The sequence below is a fragment of the Patagioenas fasciata genome, chromosome Z (assembly GCF_037038585.1).
Source record: "Patagioenas fasciata isolate bPatFas1 chromosome Z, bPatFas1.hap1, whole genome shotgun sequence".
In the NCBI taxonomy this organism is placed as follows: domain Eukaryota; kingdom Metazoa; phylum Chordata; class Aves; order Columbiformes; family Columbidae; genus Patagioenas; species Patagioenas fasciata.
The window spans coordinates 61,246,683-61,266,232 of NC_092560.1; the positions used below are offsets into that span (position 1 = coordinate 61,246,683).

Consider the following 19,550-nt stretch of genomic DNA (forward strand, 5'->3'; position numbering starts at 1 on the left):
GGCCCGAACAGCCCGAGTCTCTCGCTGGGGAGGGAAGGGGAAGGCGACGCCACGGCGGGGAGGGGGCGCGGGGAAGAGGTGGGGTGGGCTCCTCCGGGATCCCGGGCGCCGCCAGCCCTTATCTGCAAATCTCTCTTGTTACATTTGTTTCGCAAATGGCTTCGCCGAGCACAGTTTGTTTCTTTCCCTGGCAGAAGAGCAAATTAGAAAGATTTGTAAGGATGTGGTGCGGAGTTGGAGGGAGGAGGGGGAGAGACGGGACATTGTCTCCCAAATCTGAAAATCATTATCCCCTGTCATTAAAGCGCCTTGACGAGAACGCTATATTGAAACAATGCATCGATTTTTCCCCGCGCACATACAGGCTACTCTCCCCGCGCCTCGCAAGCGGTGTCAGTTCCGCGCTCCCTCCTCCCCGACCCCGGGACAGGGGGCAGTTTCTTTCGGGGTGGGGTTCTGCCCAAGTTTGCTCTGCGCCCTGGCGGTGCCCGGCGGGCGCTGAGCAGAGGTGCGCGGGCGCGCAACCGCCCGCGGTGAGGCGATGCGGGTGCCGCCGCCACCGCGCCGCTATACCGCCGCTCGCTCCATTGTAAACATCTGGGGCTGGCTTCGCATAGACCGCACACGCATTTCATTGTCATTTAAAAAAAAAAAAAATATATATATATATATATATATTTCAAAGTAAAAGCCATATGGCTGTTTCCATGGCTGTAGCTTTTCTGTAGCACTGATTACACTTTTAGTAATAGCATGCTTCTGGTAATGTATTTTTGGCTGCCAGTGCTAGAAGTGTAACCTTTATTTGGTTTTCCTTGCCTGTACAATCTCAAATTGAAGTTGCTGTAGTAAATCACAATGTATTGCATTGTAACTCTCAAGTGACTGCATCCCACTGTAGCAGCACGCTCAGAAAGCAAGCTCTGTTATGCAAGTGTTGGAGGAAACTCTCTGGCTTGCTTCCCTTGGTGGAGAACCACGTTTTGGTTCTTGGGTTGTTTTACATAAATCCAGATAAACCTGGGGATAAATCTTCTGTTAAATTAAAACAACTCAGTGGCTTAAGGAGATCCCTTGTTAGCTAATGTGTAAAGTATGGAGTACTTCGGCAGGTTGCCATGCTGTATGATAGACATTACTGTGAATTCAGCTGTATTTTTATTAAATACCCATATCATAGGCTTACAAACAGGGAGGAGAGGGCTGCTGTGTCATATGGCACTACTTCACTTGCTCCACCTTGCAACTTCATACTTTATCATGCACTTAATGTTTATAAAAGCTTTAGAAGTCAAAACAACCAAATCTTACCACCTCTCTTTCTGTATTTCATGGAAAGCCAAATTCTTGAAGAACAGAACTATGATGAAAGCTTCATTTTGATGAATTTGTGTAGAATGAGGTCTTAGCACTGTCTTAGATTTCTTTTGTTTGTGGAGGAAGACAGCATCATTCCACTAAAATGGGATTCTGAAAGCTTCATGTCTCTGAGAACATTAAGCCATTCCATGCAGAACGTGGTTGCCAAAAAAGCTATAATGGGTCCAATCTGAGAACAGTGCACTCAGAGAAGTAACTACTCACCTGAGCAGTCCCATTTAGCCAGCAGAACTGTTCAGTGAGTAAAGCTGCACACATGCATGAGCTTCTGCAAGATCTTGCCAAGAAGAGTTAGAATGCACTGAAATGCACATACACATCTTTCTACTCCTCCAGTCTACATGCAAGAGAAACCCCCTGCAACTGTAAAATGTCATTCTTTTTTTCCTAGTTTTCCAGTCAGTGCATCAGAAAGAGAATTGGCATTCTTGGTTATGTCATGGTTATTGTTGCATCTCTGGAGTATCTACTGACAGAAAAGATCATGTAATTTGTTTCATATAAAAAACAAAACAATGCCTTTATTATACATAGTTGTATCCTGCCTCTCAAGTTAATGTGCAGTGAAGAAAGGGCTCCCATAATCTTAAAACTTGCAACTTACTAACTGCACTTACATCACAAAGTCAGACCTAGTGTAGAATATCTTTAATACAAAACAATTAGGACCTTGTTAGCAGTAGAACAGTTGTATGTTTTTCTTTAATAGTCATTATAATTTGCAGTGTGAAGATGTGTTTTCTATTACCATAGGTAGTCTGGGACCATTTAAGAATATATTTACAGTTGCCTTTCTTGCAAGGGTGTCAGTGTAGCAAAATGTTGCAAGACATTGGCAAAATCTGTGCTTTCCCTGACCTCACCTGTAGCTGTGCCATCATAATATTGCCATAATCCCCAGCTGGACTGATTCCACACAAAGACATGGTATCTTTATGATAGTCTAAAATATGTTATTACATGTGAATAGATTTATGCCATACACAAAGGGTTAGCCAGCCAGCCCACTAAATTGCAGCCTGTTTAACATTAAAGGCTATTTAATCTCTAATATAAATTCCTCTTTTGAAACCACACTTTTCTAAACAAATAATAGTGACTATTGACACACAAGACTTTGAAATATTCTAATTTGGGGCTAATTTTATTTTTCTCCTATGCTAATGTTTAAAATCCATTTATGCTGCAGTAAAACCTTATCTGTTGGACTGTGAAATCATGATATGTTGTGTAATTAGACAACAGCTTTCATTGCTGGCTGCCAGTTAGGCACTGTCAAGTACAAAGAACAGTTGGAGAAAGTCAGAATAAACATTCAGAAAACAGAATTTAGTCTCCAGCCTTTAAATGGCTCAAGCAGCATTCATAGATTTGATCTATAAATATTGTGTAGGGTGTGCTAAATTAAAGTTTATTCTGGCAGATGTTTTCGGACTTGATTGCTTGGAACTATTCCATCAGCTTTCCTCTACCTATGGGTTAATGGGAACAGAGGTGCCTTCTGACTGCTCTGTTGGGAGGCAGCGGGAACTTGCAGAATTTGGCATAGCTGGACGAGTGTCTGTCGCTAAGTAGAAGTAGGATGCCTTTTAGGTTTTGTTTTGTTGTTCCTTGCATCTGGAAGTTTGTTCCCAAAATGCAACTACTAGCTCATCCTGCAACACCACAGCTGTGAAGTCCCTTGCCCCTGTTCTTGACAGAGCTATTTGCATGCATGACTAAGAAGAGCTGTACTGCTTTCTGGTGACCTAAGTACTTGGGGTAGGGGGGTGGTGGGAGAACCAAAACCAAAAAGCCTCCAAAGAGCAATTACAAAATCTTTCGCTATAACTTGAGATCTGGGGTGACCAAGAGGAACTTAAGCCATACATAAAAAACAGAGAGAGAACAGCATGTGTGCAGATTCTGACTTGACTTGCACCCAGAAAGCTTTCTTGAAGGTAGTGAAACTTCAGGTTTAATGGATGGCATGCATTGGTCTACATGGTATACGATAAGCTGGTTCAGGAAAGCTTGGACATATTTTTGAGTGTTGTGCTATTTTCAGTTGACTTTTAATGCAACTGTTAATAGTGCTATGAAGCACACCTACTTCAAATTTACATGACCAATCTTCGTAGCTGAAGAACGGTAATGCAATATGCAATACTAGAAGCAGCTAACCTGCAGTCTGTGGAGCGAGTTCCACTTGAGCCAGGCTTACTGGATCATGGCGTAATTTAACTACAAGTTTAGGGAGTGGAGTCTGTGTCGTTGAGCCTGGATATTAGTGGGAAAGATTGCTGGAGTGATTCATGGGGGCTTTGGACCAAGCGGTGCTGTGAAAAACCTACAGTAGATGGCGGCACAGCCACTGTTTGATGCCACCTCTCCACCCAGTAGGTGGACAAGGAGGGGCTGGGTCCTCCCCTGCATGAGCCTGTTTACCTCAAGCAAAGCTAAAAGGGCTTCCACCCTTTAATGATAGCTGAGAGGCTATTATTAATTTGCCTTCTGAGCACTCAAACAGCACAAAGGCACTGCAATTGCAGAGTATGAGTGTTCACTGGGCTACCTAACATGAAATAATTAGCTGCTTCTCACAAACTAACCCATACCAGGCTTTGCCCCTGAGTATGCAATTATCTTTTATACGTAGCTTTAGGATCTGCTGAAGTCCCTAATAGTCTTTGGTTTTGCTTTAGATAGTGTGGGATCAGAGTAGAAATCCAGTGACTAACAGCAAGTAAGTTTTGAGCCTCATTCTGTAGCCCCAAAAAATTCTAACAACCACTCTAATTACTAGAAATGCTGAATGTTACTACTGGGGGTCTTAAGTGTGTGCATATATACATGACACATAAATACAGTTAGCACTAGATATTGGGTTATATACATGAAAACAGCATGAAATGTGTTTTGATTAAGTATACTCAGTTTGATACTTGTTGGTTTTTTTTTTTTTTATTATATGTCAGGTATAAAATCATGAATCTTGACAGATACCTTAACCTTATCTGCAAAGTTAAAACCAGATTAAAATACTTGATAAAATATGATTCTTTTGCTATCAAACAGTTTTTAAGCTAGCTGTTTGGGGTTATCAGCTCCTCATGAGCTTGTGTTTGTAAATTAATGTGAGAAATTTTCTGTTTTTCTGAAGACTTGTTAGCAGGTATATGTGTTTTGTTGTTTTACTCTCCGTAGAGATCTAGTTTATTTTCATAGCAATCAAAAGACTAAAAATAGGAAATAATACTGTTTTAGTGAAGCAATTTTAAACTGAGGTTCTTTGATATGAAATGTATAAGTTCTTACAGAGACGGTTTCTCACTTTAAGTCCTTTTTTCTTTTTTTTTCCTCCTCTGCAGAACTCAATTACATAATTTATAACCAGTAGTATACAACCTTAGGCAGTTAGGATTTATGAATGTGGAAAGAATTGTACTATTTAACGTCTACTGACACTCTCCTGTTACCCTTATTGCATTCCTATCTTGTGGACCCTCCATGCTGGTACTGTAGCCCTGTCGTAAATCTGTTCAAAATATACAGTTGTAAGAAGTCTTTTCGTCTTCATAAATCTAACTTATAGCCACTTTAAAAAAAAAAAAAAAGTTAGGGGCAATTGGAAGTGTGTTCTTCTTAAAGCTTCAGAAGAAAGAAACCAATGGATATGCAGGCTTACAGACACTCTGCTGCTGTTTTAATGGGAGGGTTTTCAGGTAGTGGCTCTGTCAAAGCTTCCCTGGAAGGTGGCATTAGCTGAGTGAGCACTGTAGAATGCACTTACACTTCTGAAACATCTTGGATGCATTCACTCACAGGATAAGAACCTCTGTTTTGAAATAAGGCATTTTAAGATGACTTTCAGATGTCTTTGAGCTGTGTGTGTGAATAGGGCCCTTTTCGCTTCAAATGGGAGTCAGATCAGATCCTCTAATAAGGGAGTTTTCCTTTTATTCCACAGAGCTTTTCATTTTAGAAAAGGAAAAATCCTTCTATGAGCAAATCTTGTTAACCTGTGTGTCTTAAGTTAAAAATTGCAGGTACCTGTATGAACATAGGGCAACATCTCGTGTCCTGGTGGATTCCTGACTTTTCCACTGAGCAAGTAATATAGGTACACAATGAAGGTTCCAAATAGGTTAAAAAAAAACCAAAAAACCAAAACCAAAACAAAAACAAACAAACAAACAAAAAAACTAAACCAACCAAACCAAATAAAACAAAAGCAACAACAAAAAAACTTCACCACCTTTGTTAAACAATATTCTGTTTCTGTTCTTAAGGTTAATATTTGGGATGATAGAAACATTGTTAGCAAAGCAGAGAAATCATTTTGTCAGTTTGGGATCTGTTCCCTTCTTGACCTGTTCTTGTGTGGGTTTTTTTCCTCAGTTTCTGAAGAGCTTTACTAAACAAGCTCTTACAGTCCCTTCTTCCCCAAAATAGCACAGAGCTGAAATTTCAGTTCGCACATTTTGAACTTTTACTGCCATTGCTTACAGCCCCCTTAAGACACTGAACTACCTTATCCTAATATTCTGGGACTTATCACCTAATGACCTCCTTGTCAGTTTGAACAGCACAAATAGTTTGAATGTTTATCAGCATTAACAAATGATTTCATCTTTTATAAAACTGTATGGAAAAGTAACCTTTGGTTGCTTTGGGTTATGAAAGCCAAATTATCAGATCAGAAATGGAGGATGCATTTAGTTAACATTAGCACATGTATGTCTCTCGGTCCATAGGTATACTAGTACCACTAGTCTGTATTTATCAAACACATTCTCCTTCTTTTGCTTTGACAACTTATTTTGATGCAATATTTTAATACCTTGCAGCCTTTCATTACTCAAACACAGAAAAATAGTCAGTGATACTTGCAACCATTAGTTCTGTTAACTAGAAAGATCCTTTCGTAGCTTGTTAGTTGCTTGTATTTCTAGTGCCAATTTGTTGTAAAACATTTCTGTTAGTTGCAACACAGTCAAAAGCAGACATGAAATACTTTTGAAAAGTCAGCCTGGAAAACTCTCTGTGTTTATGAAGAAAATTAAAATCTTCAAGAGTAGAAGTGAGGAGGAAGTGGCTTAATCTTTAACCACTGAATGGATATTAAAACTGAATTAATTAGCTGAGTGGAATATTAAAACTGATTATGCTGCTTCATGAGTACAGTGCAACAAATGGAAACTGCAGGGGAAAGAAATGGTTACAAGTGAGTCAGGTCACACGCTAAATAATGGCTTTGGAGGCACTCTTTGCTTTTAAATTAGGTCACTTGTGTTCTTTCTTTGAACATTCAGTTCTAATTGCAACAGTAAATCAAAGAATACACTCAAAGTAGATTCCCATGTAAGGTGGACAACTGGACAGTGCCTTTTTACTGCTGCTAACACGTGCATCCAATTACTGGGTTGATATACTCACAGTGTCAGCTGTAAGGCATTCCCCTATTTTATAGTTAGCCTAAAGAATTATTAGCCTGTCCCCTTTCACGTTTACCTCTAAACAATCTGTCAGTAGTGTATGTCTTCTATAGTCAAAGAGGAATTTTCACAGACATCGAAGCTGACTTTCAAGAAAAAGGAAATGTTGAAACTACAGCAGAAAGTTTCATTTCTTTTCTTCCTCCCCTTCCTTAATTTCTGATGTTGTGCAAGAGAGGAAAAGGCTACAGATACTAGAAACATGAATGCTTATGAATTTTGTATAAAAACAAGGGTCAGATCTTTCACAAACATTGATTTAGTAAAGCAATATGATGCCTACTCTTTTCACAGTGGAAAACGTATGTGAAGGACAATAAACTTAGTTGTTTTTTGCAGTTCCTGACTCCTTTTCGTAACATGGGGAGCTGAAGTGAAAATAGGAGGCCTGAGGGCTCTAGTTGTTCTCCCTTCTTCTGCTGCTGCTATTAGAAGTTCAAGCATGCATAGAAATAAAGGAAATGTAAGTTGTCTTTCAGGTTCCTGATGCACATCTGTACAGCTGTAGTCAGTGTGTGTGGGAGTTGGGGAGGGAATGCTGAAACATTTTGGAAGCATTCAGGATGTTGCTTAATTGGAATTAAGGCATGGTGCTAAGTGGAGTCTGAGTATAAATCAACGATATTGTGCCTGCATTAGAGGAAGGGGATGGAAGTGTGACAAGTGCCAGAGCACTGCCAGAAAGGATGACAAGAAAGAAATAGGGGCAGCATGTGTCTTAAGTGAGAGAGGAATGGGGAACATGGCTAAACTTTTTGGCAGCTGTGAACCATCAGTGATGTTGAATTGTCTAGCCTCATCTCAAAGCATCACTAGTTTACTCATAGCCTGAACCTGTGAAGCCATTAAGGTGCTTGTTGAAGTTGTCAAAAGCACGTAATCAGCATGGAGATATAAACTCTTCCCACTCCCAATTTCATTGTGTCTTCTCTTACCCTGTTCTCTAGATACTATTTGGTACATGCTCTGGGATTCTCTTCTTCACATTGCCCTCTTCAAGAGGATTAATAACCTGCTTTATTGCTAATGTGAAAGTCAATAAGGACTACTTGCAAGCAGAAAGGTGGGCAAACTTGCCCTTGGAAGTAATAAGCTATTTAAAGCAGCCACAAGCAAACCTGTGTTAAAGAAGAGGTTTTGTTTGGTTGGGTTTTCTTCAATTTTTCACTATGCTAGTAGTATCCACTATATTTTTAATGAGAAACATACACATGAAGGACATCAAGATATCCTAAACTTCTAAGTGTTTTAATCTTTTAAGGTGGAATGGGCTATTTTTATCACTGATATGTTTAGTGTTATCAAGTATGTCTTATTTTGTAAGCTTATCTTTAAGATTTGAAGTAGTTACATAGTTACAAGTTCATATATTCAGTAACTGTTACTACAGTGAGTAAAGGAATATATGCTCTAAAATAGGATACAGGATGACTGTATTTATATGAAGTGTATTTTATAAGACTGCAGTTTTAGTGTCTTCCTTTAATACATTTTAATGACATTCTAGGAGCTGCTGAAGTTCCTGATGTTCACTGAAACAGTCTTTTGACTTCAGCAGAACAAAGTTTGATCTCTGTGGATTTCCCAGATACTTATTTTTTCCTGGAGGTAAACATTAAAAGTGTAAACTACATCAGTTTGGAAGTACCTCTCTTATCCGCATGAAGTGTCTTAGTACCCCTGGTACCTGTCAGAGTCAAGGAAGCAAACGAAAACTTTCCCCTGAACTGTAACAGCTGCCTTTACCGTGTCCTTCTCTCCTGTCTCAGAGAAAGCAGAATAGTGCACATGGCCCACGTTCTGATGACAGGACACCTTTCCTTTATCAAAACACTGCTGCTAATAACTGCAATACAGAAGTGGTGTGCTCACTGAGGAGCTGTAACTGCAAAACTAATAGTAACATGAAAAGAAGCAGTAGGAGCCTGGAACTAACCACATGAGCTGAGCTGGGGCAACTTCTTTTTACTCTGCTTCAACTTTTAGGGCTGGTTGCTCAGCTGGCTCTTCAGATGCTGAGAAGATAACCTCCTCCCATAAAAGGCACATGTGTGGGTTTTGTGTTAACCTTACCAGGTAGCGGGGTCAGCAGTACGTAATCTGGCCAAAGGGCTGGGCTAAGGCACCATCATGTGTAAACTGGAGCAGAAAGTTAGTAGGAGCTGAGTTTCACCAGCTGTTCCGAGGTACAACCAGGCAGCCAAACCATTGCAAGCTCTTTAAATTATCACTTCACCTGGTTCTGACAGAAATAGCTTGGAAAGTGAGTAACGTGTAAGAAATGCAAGGAAATTATGATTGCTTCAGCTTCTTATAGGAGAAGATGCTGGGTGAAGGCACATGTGCAAGTATGTCAGTTATTACAAACAGTGGCATTTACTGTTAGCTTTTATTCACAGACCAGAATCACCTCTTCTCCAAATATGCGTGAGCACGCACAAGCAATGTTTCATTTCTTACAGCAACGTATAGTTTAAACCACTTAAGCAGCTAAACCAAAATTTACTAGGGCTAGCACTGTGAGGTGCAAGTTATGTTCTTCCTGAGGCTCAGAAGGTGATTCAATCCAAGCAGTTTTGCTGCTTTTCTTGGGTTTTGTTTTGTGGGCAGTCCTAGTTGTGAGCCAAGGAGGGTTGAGGGAGACACTGAGATCATGCAGACTGTAAATTCCAACCATGCCGGCAATGATGATGTTTCCTACTGCCAACATACAGTGGGATATATTGCAGGATGGAGGAAGTGGGACAAAAATCTCTGCTTGAAGTATTAAGTAGAGAAATGGACCCACTTTCTCACAGCTTCACCTGCCTGAGGTGTGGGAATTGGAAGGTAGTCTGTACATCCCCATGGCATTTAGACTATATAACAGCTACATATTACTTAGTTAATCCTTGGTACTTCTCTCTTATGGCGTAAACCAGTTGAGAACAGGGACTGCAAATTGCTTCAAAGCTGATAACTGTGGGTTAAGGAGCTGCAAGACTGAACCCACTGACATTGGTAAAAACATTTTAAGATCAATGTATGGAAGACATGAAAATAACCATTAGTAAATGCAGTGTGTAAAATACCTTGCTATAGGGCTTTGAATGAGGAAATGCATTTCAGCTGGATGTTAAACCTCAGAGAACAGCTACTCCATCAAGGGTGCAACTAAATTGGCTGTGAAAGAGAAGGTCCAACACCAGCTTTCTTTGTAGAAGAGTTTGTGTGTTTTTTTTAACTTTATAAAGATTCTTAATGACCACAATGGATTTTTTTTTTTTTTAATTTTTTAATCAAAACAAGACTGAAACACATAAGAACTGGAATAAAGATGCAGGATTGTGGGAAACTAAAGGTTTATGTCCTTCACCATGTGCTGGGAAGATACCCTGGGCATAAAGGGAGCTGAAAGGCTCTTCTAATTTCCCTCTGTTCTTCCTGCTGATGGTCAAGCAATGCAGAGGAGGAATCTGATTAAAAGGAGAGGGAAGAAGAATGAACAATTTGGCACAAGGATACTCTGTGAGAGTGCCATGTAGTGTTAGGTATTATGAAATATCAGGTCCTATGTATATTTGTTATCCATTGCACCCCAAAATTTATAAATGTATTTGAGTCTACTCTCTTTGGCTCTTTGCTGCTTATAGAATGAGAATAGTAATACTTCCTATATGAAGGAAAGTTATTATGAAAACAAATTATTTGTGAAGCACACCAGTAACACTATGATGAGTGCCAGGACAAAACACATCTTCTCAGAGAGTAATCATTCTCTTTTTACAGAAAGGTTTGGATATAAGGAAGAGCAAGGACAGTTCTGTCCCCTTACGGCACAAGAAGTAGTAGGTTACATCTCAACTCTAGCAGACTCGAGTGTTTATCTTTTGACTAGAAGAAAGTTTAAGATTCCCTAGAAAAAAAAAAAAAATTCTGTAGTCTTTCTTGCAAGATTTTCCATCAAGATTACTCAACGAATTTGTTGCATAGCATAATACAAAGCTACTGGCAAGATAGCTCCCAACCAAACAGCATGGGTGTAGGTGCAAATTGGATCTGTCCTTCTGTCAAGCTGACCTCTAGATTTGGTTGTGCTGCATGAACATTATATTTACAAGTGATATCAACGTTTAATTTACTTCAAAGGTACAAATATTAGGATGTTTCATCTCAAGGATATATAATAATTTCTATGATTAAGGAGTTAAAATAAAATTGCAATTTCACTGTCTTTACTGTCAGGCCTATCAGTTGAAGAAATTTGAACATAATCTCCACCTAGTATTTATTGTCTTTGTCCCTATTATATATTTTTCAGACTGCCTCAATTTCCCTGAAGTTTTGTGTATGTGTTAGAATTAAGCTACTGGAATTATTTACTTTGTTTTAATTTCTTTTCCTACCATTTATTATTATTAATATTATTGGGACTTCCCATTTAGTGTCATGGACATCGTTCTTTCAGTTTAATTTATTGCAGTTATTTCTGTATGTCACAACTTCTGTTTGAAATGACAGCCATCCAAGTCAAAGTCTTTTCAACTTCAGTGAAAACACATATAATGAGGCTGACACTTGGCTCATGTGGTATTAATCTGGTCTCTTGGTCATTTCTTCTGTGTCTCCTGCTGCAGTCTGCTCTCAAAAAGATATATCTGCAGCTGGGGAGTACATAAGATTAACTTCCGCCTCTCTGTGGCTTCTTGCCTCAGACCACACACCAAATAATTCCTCAAAGCATTATCCAGATTTGCTCAAAATTCACTATGCTTGCTTTATTTCTTCAGTTCTGCCACACATGCATTTGTGGACTCAGCTTGCAGCTGATTCTGCTTATGAAACAGGAAACATTTTGCAAAGATGAGGATTTGGAGACAAACACTATTGTAAAATATCTATAATAATTTCTCTGTGGAACTCTTCACTTTTTGGTTTTTGTGATTTTATAAAGGTACACAGTAGACCAGAAAGGTCAGCAAGATGTAATCTTTTTGTTTTCAACCGTACTCAGGGCATAACAAAGAGTGAAGTAGCTTTTCAGTACAGACAGAGTTACAGTAACTCCTGTGTCCAAAATGAAGTTTTTTAAAAAAGCAAACCGTGGTGCTTATATTCAGGAAGATCTTTAGTACTGTCTGAACTACTGAGAATTCAATAATGCTACCCCAAAAATTGCCACTGTGAGGGTGGAGGAAGCATTAGTCAGCTCTCTTATCCAGGGACCCCCAAACCTTAATCACAGTTTAAAATCATTAAAAAGGGAGCTGCAGATGTGAGGAGTATGAGTACCTGTGCTCACACAACAATGCAGGCTCAGGAAGTATCTGTAATGATGAGCAGGAAAAACAGTATATATGAACATCTAACTAATTTCTATTACCTTCTGCTTAACAGAAAAATTTATAGCTGAGCTTACCACACACTTCTCATTAAGTCCATAATGGTGTTGGGAATGTCATATCGGTGTTTGAGTAAACTTCAGTCTGGTGTTTTCTAATATTCATTATGTCGGTTTTTACATCTAAATATTTTTTCATGGTACTTTCAGAATCTTTCTGCTTTTCACAGTAGCCAATCAGAAATGCATATTTAAGCTCTTCACTTACAGATGTGTTTTGTATGTCATGCTATGGACTTTCTACATGCAAAACTCCTGTTACACTCTCATGGGCATACTGATAATGCAAGAGCAGATTTCATGATGATGCAACTAATGTACCGCATAACATGAAGAATCTGTAAGGGCCCTAACTGAAGAGCACACTCACATTTTCAGGTGTAATCCTTGTGCAGCTATTGCTGTGGACACCTCTGAAAGCTCGCTTTATCAAGTTTATGATGTAAAAGGTTTCATGATGTGAAACATCTTGAGAATAAGTAAAAAATTGTATCATTATTGCAGTATTTGGACACCTTAGATTCATGTCTTCAGGAGAAACATAGCATAGGCTTTACCTAGCAAAGGATAGCAAATGACAGAGACTTCTAGATAATCTAATAATCATTTCAGAGTTTAATCAGTTAAAGAACTTGTCTCATTCTCCTGTTCCAATAAATATCTTGTTAAAGAATCCTAGTTAACATGACCTTGTAGCAAAGTTCTTTGCTTTTGCTTTTTTTTTTTTTTTTACTTTTGCATTCCTTATCCAAATGGTAGATTTGTTTTCTGATTTTGAAGGAGAGTTGATACTCACAAGTCATATGTCACCAGCCACTAAAAGTGTCAAAATCTTACAGCAAGCCCTTGGTGGCTTGTTAATCTCTCCTTATCCCATGCCCCCCAGTTCCCCCAGCCCCCACCTTCACCCCCCGCCCTGCCCCTCCCTGTCTCCCCTTTTTTAAAGGAAACAAACTAATTCACTTAAATATAATGAGAGCCATGCTTACCATAGCCTCCTTTTTAAACAGTGTCAGCCCAACTAAGATCTGTCTTATTTCTTCACCTCCTTTTCTTGGCTCCAACAACTAAGCACAAAGCTGAAAAATACAGGTTTTTATGGCAGAGCTATTCCATATGTCAAATGAGAAATGGGGGCTGCCATCTTTGTAACAGAAAAAAATATAACTGTTAGGGCAGGGAAGTTTTTCTTTTCCTTTGTGGGCCTTCTTCTAAGTATCATCAGCAACATGCAAAAGATAAACCTCTGTGTTAAATAGGGAGACTAGATGTATGTTTAACCTCTTGCCCTTATTTTTCTAATTGGCTTCCATTAGGAACAAAAAGTTAAATATCTCTAAATACGAATAACTGATATGTTAAGGTGAACTTTTCAACTGGATTACAGCTCTTTAGAAAAAGACAGTATTACAGAGTTTTGCGTTAAACCAACAGGCTGTTTTACTGTAGTGATGCATCTATACTTAGAACACTAAGTCCGTGTTTACTTTTGATAAGTCATGGCAGAAATTTTGTTTAGTTGCAGCAAAAATGAAAGTAACAAGTAGTTAAAATTCTCATGTGTTAAAGAAAATCTGGAAATATCATGCTACAGATCTTGGGTTTGTTATTCAGTGTTAGACTTTTCCATCTCCAGAGACATTAGGTAACCAAGTCTTGAAATATGGTTGTGTTATTTTCCCTTTCTTCAGATACAGGGACTGAGGCAGAGAGTTTAAAGACCAGGATTTTCTCTCTTTTATCTTTATTCCAGTTTATTACACTATAAATCCCTGGACTGATGGTTCTACTCTGTTCCTTATTTCATGATGTTCATGCTTCTAATAGCAATGATAATTGAAGGGTAAAGTATAATACTGTTTATTTTGTGTAGCAGACTATGTCTCCAACATACATGTCTATGTATGACAGATTAAATTACAATTTTAACATTAGTTAAAGATACAGAAAGTGAAGAAAAGTCTACAAAAGTGATTGAAAAGAGGCAATAGACAGTTCTGTTTAAAGATGAATGTATTGGAAAGTGTCTTCTCCTGGTAAAAATGCCTGTCAGCCAGTAGAGTCAAGAAAATTGGCAATGTTTGGTTCTTAATGAGCAAAGCTAGGAGCTGCTGGTAACCTATAAGCTATCCTTTGGAAGAGTCTGGGAACTGAATTTGTTTTGTCATGAAAGAGAGATGTTTTAAGTGCTATGAATGTATTCACTACAGATACCAGGTGGAGAGACAGTCTGCAAAACACCAGATCTTGCATATAAATTCTAAATTCTTAATTTTATTTCCTTGTCATATTGCTAAGCTTTTATGGGTAAGTTAGTGTTTAGGAGAGATTTAGCTTAAGAAAAGATATTCACCCAGGCACAGAAGAAAATTGTCTACAGAATGGCAGGAGAAACAGGTCTGACATTGAACAAATGCAGAGACTATTGCAATCAGGGAATCGCTACCAGAAGTGAGTAAAGGAGAAGCCCTCCAGCAGCTTGTTCTAACTCCTCTGGTGGAGGTTACTAAATCTCACCAATTCACGTTAGCATTCCATAATTTTCTCATGCAGAATCACACATCGTAGCTTTACTGGCTTAAATACAAGATTTCAGTCATCCTGACTGATACTATTTAAAGCAAGTGAACACTGCAGTCTTTGGAGAGCAGCTAAGCTCTATCTAGGGAAATCACATAAAGACTGGCTGGTATACTTTTTTTTTCCCTTTAGTCATGATTCATAACAGGGGTGCAGGATGTTTTAGAAGGAAAAAACGTAGTGTGAAAAGGAGTGACATTTGATAGAAAATCACCAAAATTATTTAGAATTTTCACAGTGAAGGAGTTTTGACCCTGTACGTAAGTGTAGCAGTCCAGGATCTCAGTTATGCATTCCTTGTATTTCTCTGATACTGGCAATGTAAAGAAGCCAATTTATTCACACTGTGATTTCAATTTCTATTAAGAGTATCATTTCAGCACCTTATAAAAGTAATAATACCACCTTAGAACCTAGTCCAGGAGAAAATACCAGTCAATTTTATGCGTTGTGCCAATCCTGGAAAAAGCTGCAGATGTCAGCTTTACAGAAGGCTGAAATAGCCAAAGGAAAAGGTCAGTCTTTGGATAAAGAGGAAAAGGAAATTAAAAAGGAATTCTTTCTGCTGCAGGCTGCAGTGGAGAGGGGCAAGAGCACTCTGAATTCACACAACAAGCGCCTCATCTTTTGTGCCCTGCAACTACCTTAGAAATCCTATCTTCTCCTTATCTGCATAAATTTCAAAGGTAAAGCACTAATATTGGAACTATTCCCACTGGATAGCTTCAGCAGGCAGCTTCTGAGGAACAGCAGTTTATGCACAGTATCAACAGCATCTTTACTACACTTCCAGAACACTCCCTCATCCACAGGATGGGCACCTCCATGTGGCCTCCCCCACCTACAGACATCCTGTCTGTGGCACTTGAAGAGCTGCAGGTGGGTAAGGAGTGTTTTGTGGCTCTTCGTGTAGAACACGGATGTTCTGTGAAGCCATTAATATTTAACCAGTGGACTTATGCTACTGAAAACCCAAATCTCTTCTCATCTTCCTCTGTCTTCTTTTAATATCAACTTTTGGTGGATCACTTCGAAGTGGTCAGGCAGCCCTTCTGTCCCAGGATCAGGAACCAGCCACCTTTGCTCTCTGGTTTACAATGACTAGGGAGCTCTGCTGCCTGTACAGCCTCCCCCTGGGCATCTGTTAGAATTGGTTGGTGTATGTCTGTTAATTGAACAGCTGTCAAGTCACAGGAAATCAGAACTAAAGAAAACCTCAGGGGAGCCCCAGCATAGCCCATTGTTGCCAGTGCTTGTTATATAAATATCTTAAGTTTACCAAGTTCAGTTAACACCAGGTAGGTTTTCTCACCACACGCCTTAGCTGAAGGCGGTTCCACAATCTCACTCCTCTAAGGGCTATAGATAATTCTTATTTTCAACCAAAATGCCTTCATAAACAGCACATCTCTTCCTGCTCTTTTGTCCCAGTAGTGTCCTTCACTGCACTACAGCTTTTCTTTTAGAGTTTACCACCACAATGTACACATTGGAGGCAGTTATATTATCTTTTTTTTTGACTCTGCTAAACTTAGTCTGTCAAGTTCATTGCTAAACAGAGAACAGTGTGCTGAGACATAGCCCACCATCTTCCTGCAGGTTCTGGATGCAAAGCAATTTAGCTATATCTCCATAGGTTAATAAGCAATGTGTCTTGGTGGAGCATATTCATTTCCATGGCGCACCCTGGAAACATAACAGTCTTCCCTTCCAAAGCCAAGTGTAATAGATTTTCTGGGGCAATTTAATTTGAAGTATTCCATGTGGATCTTCTGGTTGATTCTGTGTAGGCATGCCTTTATCTTGTACATAATGCTTTCATTCTCCCACCTTTATAGAACTGCTTCTAGGTGCCTGGTCTTAAACCAGAACTATGGACCATGTCCCAGACCTAAAAGAAGAATTCCAAGATTGCCAAAACTAACAAACCCGCCAAACAGACCTCACATCTGGCACTTGGCAAAGGTTGCTCTATGCCCAATTAGTGAAAGAAACGTGGGCTATAGAAATGGGCCTGGTTTACAGTGTGTTTGACAGGACAGAGTGTTGGAATGTTTAAGTACTCTGTTAAGAGTGATGATCAGAATACAACTGTTGTAGACAAAGGTGGAGTGAAACAATTTATCACATATTCTTTTTGATTTGCATTGAGACTTCTCCTGAAATTTGAAAGGAGAATATTGGTTTATGGGTATTTTGGGGAATGAACTTATTCTCCCCACTTTCTCAACAATGTTGAAATGCTAAGGCATTTTCGAATTAAAGTGAATATAGAATATTGAAACAGACTTTCCTACAAAATGAAAGTCCAAAATTATGTCAGTTCACATGAAGCATGACATTTTGTGGGAATTAGTTAGAAATATATCATCAAAACTATCCAAATTGAGTTTCTTTCTTTACTATGAGAAGCCTAACAAGATGTTTCTCTGTTTCTTTTAAAAGTATAAAAAATATATTTTTTCATAAGTTTTATAAAGCTGAATTTAAATTTTGATCGAAGCTCATTATTTCTGTGAGGAAACAAAATTAATAGGATATTTTCAAATGAAATAATGCTTCGTCTTAAAGGTTCCATATATAGCTTACTAATTTCAAAATAGGAAAAGAATTGGAGAGCGAGCAAACAAATACTCAGAAGAGAGTTGTGGTATTCTTTGCCAAAATAATCAGGCTCTTCATTGACATGATGCTAAACACAAAGAATGACTATGTTGTGTTTTGTACAGGCCTGTGTCCAAGTTTTTTCCAGGCAAGCACTTCAACCATCTGTAAAATGTCTAAGTTAATACTTGAAGCTCCAGGCACTGATGTCTGTACGGCTGAAAGAGTAGACAGTTCCAGCTAGTCCTTAGGTAGCTTCAGTCCCTAAGAGTTACTGAATTATTGAATTAGAAATTCTAGAGAAGTAGGGCGCAGAATGGCTTAACACTGTGTGCAGAACTGTTGCTTCCCAATTGCTCATTATCTCCCTGTCCCGCAAGAAGAGAATAGGCAGAGCTCTACTTTTGCTTCCTTGGCTTCATTCCCCAGTGTTATCAATGATTTTAGGGTAAACATTAGGAAATATGCTTGTTTTCTGATCCACAAGCAAAGCATTGCTTTCCCCTGATTTTTTTCAGGAGTAACAAGACAACTGCTGTTTGTTCTGCATACAGAGCAAGCTGAGCAACCAGGACATTTTTTCATGAAGTTGTGTCTTTTCTATGTTGAACACACATTCATATTTAGAAAAGCACTTTAGGAAACTATGTGTTAATTGTGGCTGTGTATTTGCATTTTTTATAATCCGTTTAGGTCTCTTGCCTCTGTATTGAGGAGAAGTGAAAAGAATGTGTTGACTTTTTTTTTTTTTTTTCCATATTGTGACAGATCTTTGCAATATAGTATTTCCTGAAGCCTTTAGGTATAATTTCACTTGTTCCTGCCATTCTAAGATAGATATATCAGCCAAAACTATTCTTAGTGATCTCCTGAATGCATCAAGATGTCATAGAAGTGTGGACTGTTGCAGCTGATATATGGAGATAATGGGCACCACATGACAATTTTTTTTTTCTGTTTTCCTTTTCTTTTTACTGTCTGTACATCTGGATTTAATCAGTGACTTCTCAGTGAAATGTTGCAATTGGGCCTGAACAAAATCTTTGCTCTTCTCTGTTATGTACCTGTGGATTACTGGTGAAACTACATTAAGAGGCTACAGAGGTTAATTATGCCTGAAAGTTTCCAGCACTGCCCACATCAGTTGACACTCTCGGCGCACTACATAAACAATCCAGCAGAAGCTCTCATTAGCAAAGCAGGAGAGCTGCACTTCCCAGCCTCTGCGCTGTCTGCTTGCCTTTCAAAGACTTTACACGTGGTTGTATATTTTGCAAGAGTCATTTATGCATTCAAACAAGTCTGTTGGTCAGCTGCACATTCAGTGTGTGTTGTTGCTTTCACATATGTAAGGGAAAAGATTCCTACCTATCTAAAATTTAATTTAACACCTAAATGGTCATTTCTAAAAGCTTTATTTTTATTTCAAGTAACTAATCTTTCTTACTTTTTCAATAAAAGCTTAAAGTTATTTTGGTAGAACACCTGCATACATTATAGTTGTCACAGACTTTTGAGATTCAGTGATAACATTTTGGAAGAAAATTCCATATTGAGCTGGAAAGTACCTTTCATCAGGTAACTAGCAAAACTGATTGAAGGGGACTGTTCTCAAGAGCACAATGTAAGCATGCTGATAGATCTTTGCTCTCTTTTTAATAGAATCCTTGTAAGTGTTAGTTTAAAACCACAAAGCATAAGGTTTTCAAACAAAAGCAGTCCTCAGGACAATCATGCCTCATTTAAGATTACTTTATTTCAAACCAAACTCCAGTGAAATTGGTTATCTCCTACGCAAAACAAACGAACGAAAGTGCAAGTACCTGCTTCCCTCTATCTCTTGTTATGATGTTTTCCTACATTCCAACACCATTTCCTTTACTCTTTTTGAAGAGAAGAGGCAGCTTAATGCTTTGGAGTGTGCAGGAACAAGTTGAGGAAGGGTTGGAAGGTCAGCCAGTGAGCTCAAAGCGTGGCAATTCACTTCTGTCTCACCTCATTCCTGCTTCTTCAGAGCAGCAGCACAATAATCTTTTAAATCTGTTTGATATGGCTCGTATGCTTGAAGCAACTTAGGCATTGCTTGCATAGGAGCTGTCTTGAATTTGCCTACATGAGATCACAGAAGA

The 19,550-nt window shown here is 38.8% G+C and overlaps 1 protein-coding gene across 3 annotated transcripts in view; it reads left to right on the forward strand.

The window, feature by feature from the left end:
• FGF10 (fibroblast growth factor 10) overlaps nt 1-19,550 on the forward strand; it is a 93,248-nt gene that overhangs the window by 27,869 nt on the left and 45,829 nt on the right. The gene's annotated exons all lie outside the window — the stretch shown is intronic.